Source organism: Petaurus breviceps, unplaced genomic scaffold, assembly GCF_028583685.1.
Source record: "Petaurus breviceps papuanus isolate PSGF00001 unplaced genomic scaffold, PetGlider_PUasm1.0 37, whole genome shotgun sequence".
Taxonomy (NCBI): Eukaryota; Metazoa; Chordata; class Mammalia; order Diprotodontia; family Petauridae; genus Petaurus; species Petaurus breviceps.
Genome location: NW_027186296.1, coordinates 101,427,151 through 101,440,241, shown reverse-complemented (window position 1 = coordinate 101,440,241; position 13,091 = coordinate 101,427,151). Strand labels below are relative to the sequence as shown.

At 35.5% G+C, this 13,091-nt stretch overlaps 2 protein-coding genes across 6 annotated transcripts in view; one reads left to right on the top strand and one right to left on the bottom strand.

The window, feature by feature from the left end:
- Nucleotides 1-13,091, bottom strand: part of BUB3 (BUB3 mitotic checkpoint protein) — a 555,213-nt gene that overhangs the window by 262,227 nt on the left and 279,895 nt on the right. The gene's annotated exons all lie outside the window — the stretch shown is intronic.
- IKZF5 (IKAROS family zinc finger 5) overlaps nucleotides 1-13,091 on the top strand; it is a 44,235-nt gene that overhangs the window by 6,423 nt on the left and 24,721 nt on the right. For 2 of the 3 annotated variants that reach the window (XM_069099158.1, XM_069099160.1), the window contains exon 2: nucleotides 1,161-1,309. The gene's annotated coding sequence lies outside the window, so the exon portion shown is untranslated. Of the gene's footprint in view, nucleotides 1-1,160; nucleotides 1,310-8,416; nucleotides 8,566-13,091 lie in introns of all 3 variants that reach the window. The other variant, XM_069099159.1, reaches the window with a different exon arrangement.

Genomic DNA, 13,091 nt, shown 5'->3' with positions numbered 1-13,091 from the left:
GTCCACCACAAAGCCCCTCTTCTCAAATGGAGATTAGTTTCCAAACATAAGTAAAATACATTCATTTGCTCAACCATAGAACACAAAAAGGTCAAAAGTTCCCCACCCCTGGATCACAATTGAATCTACCCCAGAGTTACATCAAGTTTAAACACAGCACTTAATACCCAAATGGAGGTCTTTTCTTCATCTTGACACGAGGCAAGTTCTCAGCAATCTTAGTTCCTGGGGAGACAAGGCTTAGCAAGGCCATAAGATACATTGCCAGTCCCTTCATGAATTTATCCTCTGTCTGTAGAACAGCCCTAGAACCCCTGAACACATTAGCAAAGCCCTCTCCCAGGATTTCTGTAAACATACAACAAGAAAATCCTTCTTCAGGGCTTCTGAACCAACAGAAAGGCTCCCAGACCCCTGCAACAACAGCACTGTCCCTCACCAGTGGACAGTATTCACTCTGTCTGCAGGACAGTCTCCAGACCCCTGCAACAACAGTACTGTCCCTCACCAGTGGACAGTATTCACTCTCTGTCTGCAGGACAGTCGCAGGTCTTCTTAGCGAACAGCCAGGTTCCAGGACTTCTTCAACAAAAGGACAGTCTTTCACCAGTGGACAAATCTGGCAAAATAACATCAAAACAGACAGACAAAGTACCAGCAAAACAGCCATGTCTCCTCAGTCCTTGGCAGCTCAGGGGGGCAGGTCTCAAAAGTCCAGGGCAATTCAAAGCGGCCACCAGCAATTCTCTTAGTCTCTCTCTCTCCACGAGGTGCTGTTACCAAAAAAGATCTTCCGCCTCTCTCCAGTGTCTCTCCAAATCTACGTCACCAGCTCCTCCCACTTCAGGACTTTCTTTTCACATCAACAAGCCCATCCCACAGGTGGGATTAACAAACTCTGGGTTTTAATACAATCAATTTGAAAACCAAGCCAATACAGGGGAATCTTTAATTGCCATTACTATCACAGCGAGAAGAGGCAATTCTGAAAAATCTCACTTATTAATATATACTGATTGATATAAAAGTCACAATTCTCTTCATGCTATAAAGCATTATGGAGATATACTAGACCCAAAAATGCTAATTAAGGTATTCATGTATATTAGAACTGTGTTTTGGCTGCACCTATCTTAATTTCTGGTTGCTTTCTTTTTCAGACCTCTGTAGGGCTTTTCAATTTTAGTTGAAAGTCTCTCCATGGCCTTTTGGAATCAATTAGCATATTTCCAGAGTGGATTTCAGTTACTCTACATTTCATCAATGTTGGAGTGGAAAGAAAAAGGTGGAATTGATTTGGGTTGAAAAGGTAAGTTTATGTCTGTCTTTTTATTATTATTAAAAATCTTTAAAATTTGTTGTACACTTTAAGACAAATGTTAGCAACAAGATGAGAAACAAAACTTTATTAAAACATTAATTTTTTACAAAGTAGAATTAAATGAATTAACAAACAGCTAACAAGCAAAATATGCTTTGTTCTAAGTCCTTTTCTAGTTGTATCTGGAGTTCTTTTGACTTTTTTTTCCTAAGATAGAAGTGTTATTAAATATGCAGTTCTGATTCTAATGGTCTCACTTTTAATCTTTCATATAGGTCTTTCCATCTCTTTTAAAAAATAATACCTTAATATGTCATATCACACTAATATCCCATAATTCATTAGGCATTTTGCAGTTAGACTTCTAGATTGTTCCCAAAATATAATTTTTGTTATAGTAAATAGAGCAGCTCTAAGTACTTGTATACAGATAAGTTTTATGATTTTTTTAAGAGTAAAATCCTATGGGGCGGCCAGGTGGCTCAGCGAGTAAGAGCACGGTTCCAGTGTCGGGATGACCTGGGGATCGAATCCAGGCTCTGACACTTAGCACCACACCCAGAAATAACTGGCCATGTAAACTTCAGCAAGTTACTTAACCCCGATTGCTCATTAAAAAAAAAAAAAAGAATAAAATCCTAGTAAATGGAATTGCTAGGTCAAAAGGTATGATTAGTTTTGTTACTATTGTATTTTTCTATATTGTTCTCCAATGTTTACACCAATCTTCAGTTTCATCAACAGTATATTAGTTAAACAGTAGTGTCAACAACATTGGATTTTATCATTTTGGGGGGTATTTTTCTCTATTCTGATTTCTTTGGCATGTATTTCTCTGATTATTATGGAATTTGAGTATCTTTTCATTTAGTCATAAACAGTGTGTATTCTCTCCATAAATTGCTTATGACTTTGAATCATTGACACACTGGAGAGTTTGTATTATTAGGTTTATAGATATGTATCCTTTCCTTATACGTTCTGAATGTTGGACATTTATCTTAGAGAGATTATTTTTGTTATGCGAAATCCTTTTTTGTTTTTTTTCAAATCTATTGATTTTTATCTCCAATTATTCTCTGATGAAAATGTTTCTATTCTCCACAGTTAAAACAAGTACACTATTCTTTTTTGTAGTAACTTTTAATGACTTAAAATAATTAGGCCATCAATCTAGTTAGTTTATATTAGTATATGTTGAGGTTATGGATCCAAACCCATCTGACGCCATACAACTATTTTCACAACAGTTTTTTTTATTAACTTGTGATATAATTCCCTAGTGTTTAAGTATGAGTTTAACAAACACTAACATTTTCTATACATTAGGTTTTATTTTCCAGCTTTCATTTATCTGTATCTCTATTTTTTTTTCCTAATGCAAGACATTTGGGTTTGTTTTTTTTTTAAGGAATTATTGCTTTATAATACTTTCTATGGTTTGGGAGGGCTGAGTGATACTTTGATGGTTTTCTTTTATCATAGATCTTATGGATATCCTTGCCTGTCTGTTTTTACATAGGGATTTTATTGTAACTTTATATAATCCTATGAAATAATCTGTTATGTTTTCATTAGTACTGCATTAAACTGGTAAAGTAGTGAAGAAATGGTAACATTTTTTACTGTATCTGCTTGAGGGAACTATGAACAAACTATCCATAACATTAAGTTTTTCTTTGAATTTGATTAATACTGTTTTGAAAGTTGACTTTATATAGGTCTCATATATCTTGATAGAATATTTATTTGATTAGGACCTATAATTTCATTGGTGTGGAAATCCTTTTACCATCAAAGATTCCTCTGTTAGCTTACTCTTAAGAGAGTTACCTGTAGTTCTGAGAAGGTAGGTGACGTGTCTGTGGTCATACCACTCGTATGTTCCAGAAGCAAAACCTTAACCTTGGTCATCCTTATTTCAAAGATTGACCATGTATCCACTACAGTATGATGCCTCACTTTGTAAATTAATAACCCAAATATTTGGTTTATTTTGTCATTGTAAAAGTCTTCTCTCTATCAATTGTCCTTGATTTTTTTAAATTTAAATCAAATGCTTTATTACATTCTAGTTTACATCATTCATTTCTGCAAGATTTTGAGTTACAAATTTTCTTCCTGTTTTTCCCCTACTCACCACCCCAAAATATCCCCTTCTCCAATCTGCTCTCTCCCATATCTTTTCCCATACCCCCTCTGACTTTCCAGTAGGGCACGGTAGATCTCTATGCCCCAGTACCTGTATGCCTTATTTCCTAGTTACATGTAAAATAATATTAATTATATATATAATATTAATAATATATATATTTCAAACATTTTATTTTAAAACTTTGAATTCCATATTCATTCCCTTCCTCCCTTGTCACCCACCCTTACTGGGAAGATAAGCAATTCAATATAGGTTATACATGTGTAGCTATGTAAAACATTTCCATTGTGGATATATTGCAAAAGACTGAGACTATATTTCCCTCCCTCCTTATCCTACCTCCCACTTGTTTTCTTCTCTACTTTGATCCTGTCCCTTTCAAAAGTGGGTGCTTCCAACTTCCCTGACCCCCAGCCTGCCCTCCCTTCCATCATCCCCTTCCCCCCTACTCTCCTGTAGGGTGAGTTACCCTATTTAGAGTATATGTCATTCCCTCCCTAAGCCAAATTCACTGAGAATAAGGTTGACCCATTCCCTTTTGCCTTCCTGTTCTTCCCCTCCATTGTAACCATTTTCCCTTGCCTCTTCTATATGAGGTATTTTACCACATTCTGTCTCTCCCCATCTCTTCTCATTATATTCCTCTCTTACCTCTTAATTTCACCTTTTAAGTATCATCCCTTCCTATTAAATTGGTCCTGTGCTCTCTATCTATGTATACCTGTACACATATAAACACATTCACATATGTATTCATACACCCATATACGCTCCTATATAGGTGTGTGTGTGTATACACACACAAACACACACACACAATTCTATTCCCTTCAACTATTCTCATACTGAGGAAAGTTTCATTGTTACAATTTATGTTTTTCCATGTAGGGATGTAAATAGTTCAACTTTGGTAAGTTCCTTATGATTTCTTTTCTCTGTTTACCTTCTCATGCTTCTCTTGCTTCTTGTATCTGAATGTCATATTTTCTATTCAACTCTGGGTTTTTCATCAAGAATGCTTGAAAGCCCTCTATTCCACTGAATGATCATATTTTCCCCTGAAACATGATACTCAATTTTGCTGGGTAGGTGATTCTTGTTTTAATCCCATCTCCTGTGGCCTCTGGAATACCATATTCCAAGCCCTTCGATCCCTCAGTGTAGAAGCTGCCAGATCCTGATTGTGTTTCCACAATATTCAAATTGTTTCTTCCTGGCTGCTTATAATATTTTTTCCTTGATCTGGGAATTCCGGAATCTGGCTATAATATTCCTAGGAGTTTTCTTTTTGGGATCTTTTTCAGGTGGTGAATGGTGGATTTTTTCCACCACTATTTTGCCCTCTGGTTCTAAAACATCAGGGTAATTTTCCTTGAGAATCTTTTTAAGGATGATTTCTATTTTTGATATTTCTACATTTTGATCATGGCTTTCAGGTAGTCCAATAATTTTTAAATGATCTCTCCTGGATTTATTTTCCAGGTCAGTGGTTCTCCCAATGAGATATTTCACATTGCCTTCTATTTTTTCATTTGTTTGGATCTGTTTAACAGCATCTTGATTTCTCATAAAGTCACTAGCTTCCATTTGCTCCAATCTAATTCTGAAGGAATGATTCTCTTCAGTGGGCTTTTGAGATTCTTTTTCCATCTGGCAAATTTGGCTTTTTAAGTCATTCTTCTCCTCATTGCCTTTCTGAGCCTCTTTTGCCATTTGAGTTAGTCTATTTTTTAAAAAGGTATCATTTTCTTCAGTCAGGCTGTTGATTCTCTCTTCATGATTTTCTTGCATCATTCTCATTTCTCTTCCCACTTTTTCCTCCACTTCTCGTTTTTGGTTTTCAAAATCCTTTTTAAGGTCCTCTGTGGCCTGTAACCAGCTCTTATTTTTCTTTGAAGCCTTTGTTGCAGGAGTTCTGACTTCACTGTCTTCCTCCTCTTCCATGCTTTGATCCTTTTTGTCCCCAAAATAGGAGTGTAAAGTTGGGTTGCTCAGTTTACTTTGCTTCCCTTGTTTCTCATGTTGTCACTCAATTACTTGACTTTTGGGCTTTTTGCCACAGTAGGACTCTGCTACCAGACAGGGGAGCTTCATCCCAAATTGCTAGGGTTTTCTCAGCTGCCACAGGTATTTGTTGGGTGCTCTCTCAGAAGCCTCCACACACTCTGGCAAACTGGTCTCACACCCCAGGACTTCCACCCTAGACAGCAATCCAGATCCAAGCAGGTTAAAGCAAGAGTGATTACCCCTCAGACTGGTCTCATGGTCCCCCTACAAACTGCAGACCAGGAGCTGAAGCTGCCGCATGGCCGGGGTTGCACAGCAGCTCCTCAGTGGCTTCTCGCCCCCCCCCTCCCAGCAGAGGCCGACCACACTCCCAACTACTGGATCCCAAAGTCTACACTGCACTGACCTCTCACTGTGTCCTTAACATCTGTGTGTTGATAATTCTGGAAACTGCCACAGCTGCTGGTGATCTGGAGTCCCTCCAGCTGGTGGCTGGTCAGGCCCGCCCTGGGGCTAAAAACTCTGGCTTTCTCTCTTGCGGGGCGTGGTTGCTTCCCAGAGTGCTGGGCTGTCCTCAGCAGGAGGTTAGCTTCTCTGTGTCATTTTGTGGGTTCTGTAGCTCCAAAGTTTCTTCAGAGTCACCTTTTACATGAATTGGGGGTAGTGAGAGCCAGAGCCATGCCAGTTGCCCTTGATTTTGTTAGTAGTGTATGGGAATGCAGATGGTTTTTGAGAGGTTTTTTTGAATATCTCTATCCTTCTACTTTACTAGAGTAATTTGTTACCTCCATTAATTATTTTAGGTTTCCTGGTTATATAATCATACTCTCTACAAAACTTCTTCAGTGCTGATGCTTAATCTTTTATTTTATTTTTCAAAATTTGTTTCTCTTTTTTAGATTTCAAAAACATAATATCAAATAGTAACAGCAAGAGTAATCATGAAGATGAGAAGAGAATTTGGGCTTGGGCATGAGGGGGGCAGAGGACAGCCAATGAAGATGCACAGTGGAAAGAGTGTCAGGTTTTAAAGGGCTTTAAAAGCCAAATAGATGATTTTATATTTCATTCTGGAGGTAATAGGGAGTCACAAGGAATTGATTTAGTAGGTAGGTGACATAGACTTATGCTTTAGGAACATCAGTTTGGCTGCTGAGTGGAGGGTAGATGGGAATGGGGGAAAGACTTGAAGCAGGAAGAGCAACCAAAAGGCTATTATAATGAAACAGGTGTGAGGAAGGCCTGCATTTGTTTTGTGGCAAAGTCAAAGTAGAAATCCAGCCTCAGGCATTTACTAGATGTATGATCCTCAGGGAGTTACTTAACCCTCTTTGTCTCAGTTTCCTTATCTATAAAAGGAGCTAGAAAAAATAAGGCAAACCACTCCAGTATCTTTGCCAAGAAAACCCTAACTGGAGTCATTAAGAGTCAGATATGACTGAAAAAACAACTGAACAGCAACAACAAAGTATCAACAACAAACAATCAAAGTAACAAGTAGAGGAGGACAAGGGAGCTTATAGGTCAGTTGTTGAGAATCAATAGGATTTGGAAACAGATTGGGTTTGGGAGAACGAGTAAGAGTGAGGAGTCTAAGATGGCACCTAAATTTTGTAAGCCTATGTAACTGGGAGGATGGTGGTACCCTTCACAGTATATAGGGAAGACAGTAAGGGAAGAGAGTTTAAAGAGAAAGATAAATCAGTTTAGTTTTAGATATGTTGAGTTTAAGATATCTCTGGAATATCCAGTTTGAAATTTCCAGGTTGCAGTTGGAGATGTGAGACTAAAGGTTAAGAGAAAGGTTGGGGCTGGATTATATATATTCACACACACACATCTTTTTTTATTTTTTTGCTTTTTTGGAGGGCAATTGGGGTTAAGTGACTTGCCCAACACATGCTAGTAAGTATGTCTAGCGTCTGAGGTTGGATTTGAACTCAGGTCCAGTACTTGATTCACTGCGCCACCTAGCCACCCCTACACAGACATGTTACACATGTATGTGTTAGTGTGTGAAGCTTTTCACAACCTGACCTCAAGCTACATTTTTTAGATATCACTTCCCTACATCTACCCTTTAGTCTAGCAAAAGTGACCTTTTTACTGTGATACTCTTTCCTTTTCCATGCTTTTGCATTGGCTTTTTCCTCATGTTTGGAGCATACACCCTTCTAATTTCTGTCTCTTAGAAGCCCCAGTTTGCTTCAACTTGTCCACCACTTTGTACATGAAAACTTTCCTTATCTCCTCAGCTGCCAGTGTCCTCCCCCGCAAATTTCCTTTGGTCTTTTTTCTTTCTAATATGTAGTTTATATATACATATATTATCTGCCCTGAGAGAATGCAAACTTCTAGAGGTCAGGTACTGTTTAACTTTTGTCTTTCTAGCAAAGTGCCTGATACAGAGTTTTGATTGATTAGCTACCTTTGCATTATAAAAGATACACAATAGGTACTCAATGGATGTTTTTGTTCATTGTATCTTAAATTTTGTAGCTTAGAGTTGTGTATGAGAATCTAATTGTTTCTTTGATTTCCTTTGCTTTCATATCTCCTTTCTGAGTTTTATAATTTAATTTAATTTTGTTTTTTAAAAATTGGACATGTTACTAATTTCATTAGTCCTTTAAAAACAGCTTTTGGATTTTTTTTTATCACCATTACTTTTTCCTTTTTCCTCTAGATATCTCCTCTGCTATTGGCTATTTTTCTGTATCTTTTGTTTGTTTTGTTGTTGGCTTGTTGCTTTCATCTTTTAAGTTTTTTTGATAACAGATTCAGCTAATTTTCTTATAATAGCTAGTAGCTAACATAGATTGTAGCACTCACTATATACCAGGCACTGTGCTAATTGCTTTACAATTATTATCTCATTTGATCTTTACAACAGCCCTGGGAAATAGGTGCTATTATTATCCCCATTTTTACAGGTGAGGAAACTGAGGCAGAGGTTAAGTGATTTGTCCAGGGTTACGCTGCTTCTAAGTGTCCAAGGCTGGATTTGAACTCAATAAATCAGGTCTTCCTGATTTCATGTCTGGCTCTATCCACTGCACCACCCAGCTGCTTATTAATACAGGTATTTAATGTTATAAACTTGCTTTGAAATATTGTGTTGACTCTAGCTCACCACTTTGTAAAATAGATTTTATTAATATCTTTTGTTTTTTGTTTTTCGTATCACCTAGATATGTCCCTTTATCCTACTCCTCTCCTACCTATAGATTTTTATATATAATGTTTATATAAAAATGATAATTTTATGTAACATATCATTTTTATAATTTCATCTTTCACCCAGACATTTACTTTATATGTTTTTCATAGTTTCCTCATGAACCTGTACTTTTTATTCCTTGCAATATTATTTGCTGCTTGTTTATTATAATTTGGTCTCTAATTTTACTATATTTTTCTGTATCTTTTTTATCTTTTTTTGCCTTTATCTTTTTTTTTCTTTTTGCAACTTATTATGCACAGAGTTTTTATGTAGGTTCCATGAATGCTAGAGGGGAAAAAAAAGCACATATAAAAATTTTTTTTTCCCATTAAGCTATGTATATCTGTCATATTTAATTTATTTAGTATTTTGTTTAGTTTTGTGATTTCTTATCTTCTTTTGTATTTATCCTTATCTTTGTACTCGTTTCAAAGGATTACTGTGTTCATATATAATGGAGCTCTCATGATTGGTTTACAATCATAGTTTTTATTTGAAAAATATACAAAAATTGAAGTACTCTTGATTGAAGATTGAAGGCTCTTGTCTTGATGTTCCTAAGCAATCATAACTACTTTTTAAAATAATCCTTCTGGCCCACTGAGCACTGAGACCTGGAAATTGTATGACTGATACTGGAATTTTGCTCTCAGAAGATTTGGACTTCTGTTAGAGCTTAGTGACCTGCCCTTTTGTTGGGCATTTGTGGCCTACATTGGATCTCTGATCTATGAATCATGAGTGAAGAGTGCTTGCTTAGCTCTGCCCTGTGTAATAGTGACCACAAAGATAATTTTCTCTTTTCTGGGATCAGGTACTGGACATAGTCCCAGTATAGTACAGTATAGGGCCAGGGTGATATGTGAAGATCTGGGCAAACTATATATAATACCAAGCTTGAACCTGTTTCCATGACAATCATTTTTATGGTGTTAAAATTTCCACCAGTGGTTGATATTTTTTTCTCTTTTTTCCAAAATTGTAAAGCTTTACATATTTTGTGATGGATTAGTTGCATATATACTTAAAATTAATATACTATTATTTTGTTTTGGAACCTTTTAATATAAATGTCCTTTTATGTCTTTAATGGTTTTTTGTTTGAATTTAACATTGTACAATTTTATTAGCACCTGTTAACCTTTTCTTGATTTGGCAGTAGCATAATAATTTAAATCATCATTTTATTTTAAATCTTTTTAGATCTTTCTGGATTGAATGTACTTCTTCTAAGAAGCAGATTGTTGGAATCTGCTTTTTAATTATATTACTCTTTATGTTGGAGCCAGTATAGTGTTATAGTTAGACTACCAGAAGACCTAAGTTTAAATCCTTCCTGAAATGCTTACTAGATGCATGATCCAGGGCAAGTTATTTACCTGAACCTTAGTTTTCTCATCCGCAAAGTGTGACTAGTAAAAGCATTCATTAAGTACTTAAGTACCTTCAGGTGCTTGGTGCTATGCTAGATGTTCAGTCAGAAAGCATTTATTAAGTGAAACAGTTCCTGATCTTGTATTCTGTTAAAGGGACATTATATATATATTCTAGAGCAAAGCCTTGATGATTGGCAAAAGTGAAGTCCAAGTTAAAGAAGCTGACATGGTTATCAAAAATAGATGGAGAGAGGATTCTGGGAGGATGGTGAAGTAGTTCAGAAAATTCCAAGCTCTCAAGATCTTCCCATAGCACCTTAAGGTGAACAAAGTGTGGTGGAGATAAATAAGAACTGGGGCATAACTGGGGCCCTCCTGGGACAATTTGAGAAGATCAGAAGAAAAATCCCAGGACTAGGTTTTGTCCCTGTGAAGAGTAAACACCTCCAGGCTAGGTTCCCTTTTAACAGCAAGCAGCTAACTTCTTAAACAACAAGAGACAGTCCCTGGGGTTAAAAAAAATCCTGAATTTAATAGATGATTTGACATACAAGAACCAATATAAATATAAGGTACATAACAAAGACTGATTATAAAGGATCCATAAGGACAGACTGTTTACTTTTTATATACATGTAAAATTTATGTCTAAGATTCTTATTAATAATTGGGTAGTTCATAAGAAAGGTTGGGGAAAACCTGAGCATGACATGAATTTAAAAAGTAAATCTATTTAGTAACAGCTAAAAATAGTAATTATTTTATACAAATGAAGTGCAAGAGGAAGAATTGATACAAAGGAATTAGATGGGGGAGGAAGGCTGGTAGTTCTGGTAACCTACTTTCATCGGGAATGGGTATAAGAGGGAACTATATATATATATTTAAAGAGTATAGAAGTCTTATAAATTCAGAAGAAATAAAATGTTAGGAGCATAGGGAGGGGGAGAGGACAGGAGGGATCTTTAGAGGGGTGGGTTAGAGAATAGGTAAATAGGTGTATAGAAAGGTGTTTAGATTTATTAGAAGGGGGGGATAAGTGAAGGATCCTTGGAGTGGGGTAGTCAAGTCATAGGAGGGCAAGGAAGTGAGTAAAAGTAAAGTAGAGGAGACAGGAGGAATAGGTTATGCATATACATAAAAAGAGATATACATATACATAAAAAATATCAGTAGTAGAATAGGTTTGGGAATGTATATGTTTATATATGTATGTATATGTGTATATACCTATAGCCGTGGAGAAACATCTAAACTTTATCTGGGGGGGTGGAGAGGGTATATATTTATAGCTATAGAAAAACATCTAAACTTTATTGTGGCCTGGGGGGGGGGGGCTGTGTTGGGAGAGGGGAAAAAAGAACAAAGTAAAAAAATGCACAGCAGAGAACAAAAGGAAGCAAAGATGGACAATTCTCTATACAAAGAGTATTATCATATAGGCTTTCTTGAAATGAAAATTGTTACATATTTTGAATCCTCTCATGTTCTTTTATGCACATGATATGCTTTTATTTCTTTTTAACTTTGTATTTAAGTCCCAATATTTAAGTTTATGGTATGTTTTTGTTTCTTTTCTCTATTATCTATTTGTGTTCTGGTGTTTGAGTCTAAAATAAAATTTTGGAGAAAAAAAGTAGAGGGAATGACTTTCCTTAGAGTAGATGAATGATATTAATAAAAAGAATAAGAAAGTGTGTATTCCCTATTAAAAAAATGATTAAAGACAGGCCAAAACAGTTGTTACACAAAATGTAAATGAACTAAATATTGATACTAATACTTAACATTTATATGTTGCTGTATAGGTATTATTTTATTTGATCTTTACAATTTGATTTACTTCTGAGACTTTTTAAAAAACTCCAGTGGCTCTTACACTTTTCCAATGACTTTTACACTTTTCATACCAGTTCAGATTCTTAACTAATTTGTATATGTATGTTGAGGATGTCTCTTATATATTTTCTTATTTCACCTGTGTTGTTTCTGTTTCTTCACCTAAATCATTACGTTTTTATTATATTAGAACTCTGTTTTTTAAATATTTTGGCTGGTTTTTATTTTAGTATCTGTTTCTTTTTTCTTCGGTATTTCTCTTTGTTTATTTCTGAGGTGTTTGCATCTTGGCTCTCTTTGTCTCATTTTGCTAGATTGGATTGGTCCCTCAGTGCTATTTATCTTTCAGTATTTCCTATAAGCTAGCCATGTCGTGGGTTATTTTATGCTTTTTGAACTCTGAGGTTCATATTATCAAAGGTTTTTTTCCTCTTTTTCACATTCTAAAGAGTAGAATTTAAAAAAAAATTCCCTTTGAAGGTTCAAGTTGCTTTTATCCTCTATCATTAACTTAGCCATATCTAACTGAAATATGTGAACCAGACTATGTATGGAATGATTTTGTTCATTTTGGTTACTATCACCATTAATATATGTTGCTATGGTAAAATTAATCTTTAAATTATCATATTTGATCATTCTTTAGGAATTAATAAATTGTCTTCATTGCATCTATTGATTTTATATACATGTGTAGCTGTTCTACTTTTGGAAAATCACTAATTCCTGTTAGGAATTAAATGATTCTTGAGTAAAATGTTAGGTGTGTTACATAGTCTTTCTTTTGGTGGCAATTTTAAGATTCTTTTAAAGTGAGTAAGTAGGCAAAACTTATTAAAAGAAAGTAGTATGCTATATTTCTCACTATTGTTGTACTCTAACCTTATCCATACTTGAAAGTGGGAAAGATATAGAATATATTTCTAATCATCATGTGTAAACTTCCTAAGGGCAGATGACATATATTTGTTATATTTGTTTGCATCTTCCTTAGTGCCCAACATAGTGCATTAAAACATATTATGTTTTAAAATCATTGTTGAGTATTACTGTTGAATTGTTCTACTTATTACTATTGCATGAACTCTACTATATATAGTTATGATTATCTCTCTGCTGAGCTGTGACTGGCATAGAGTGAATCTTTGTTCTTGGGTATGGACATCCAGA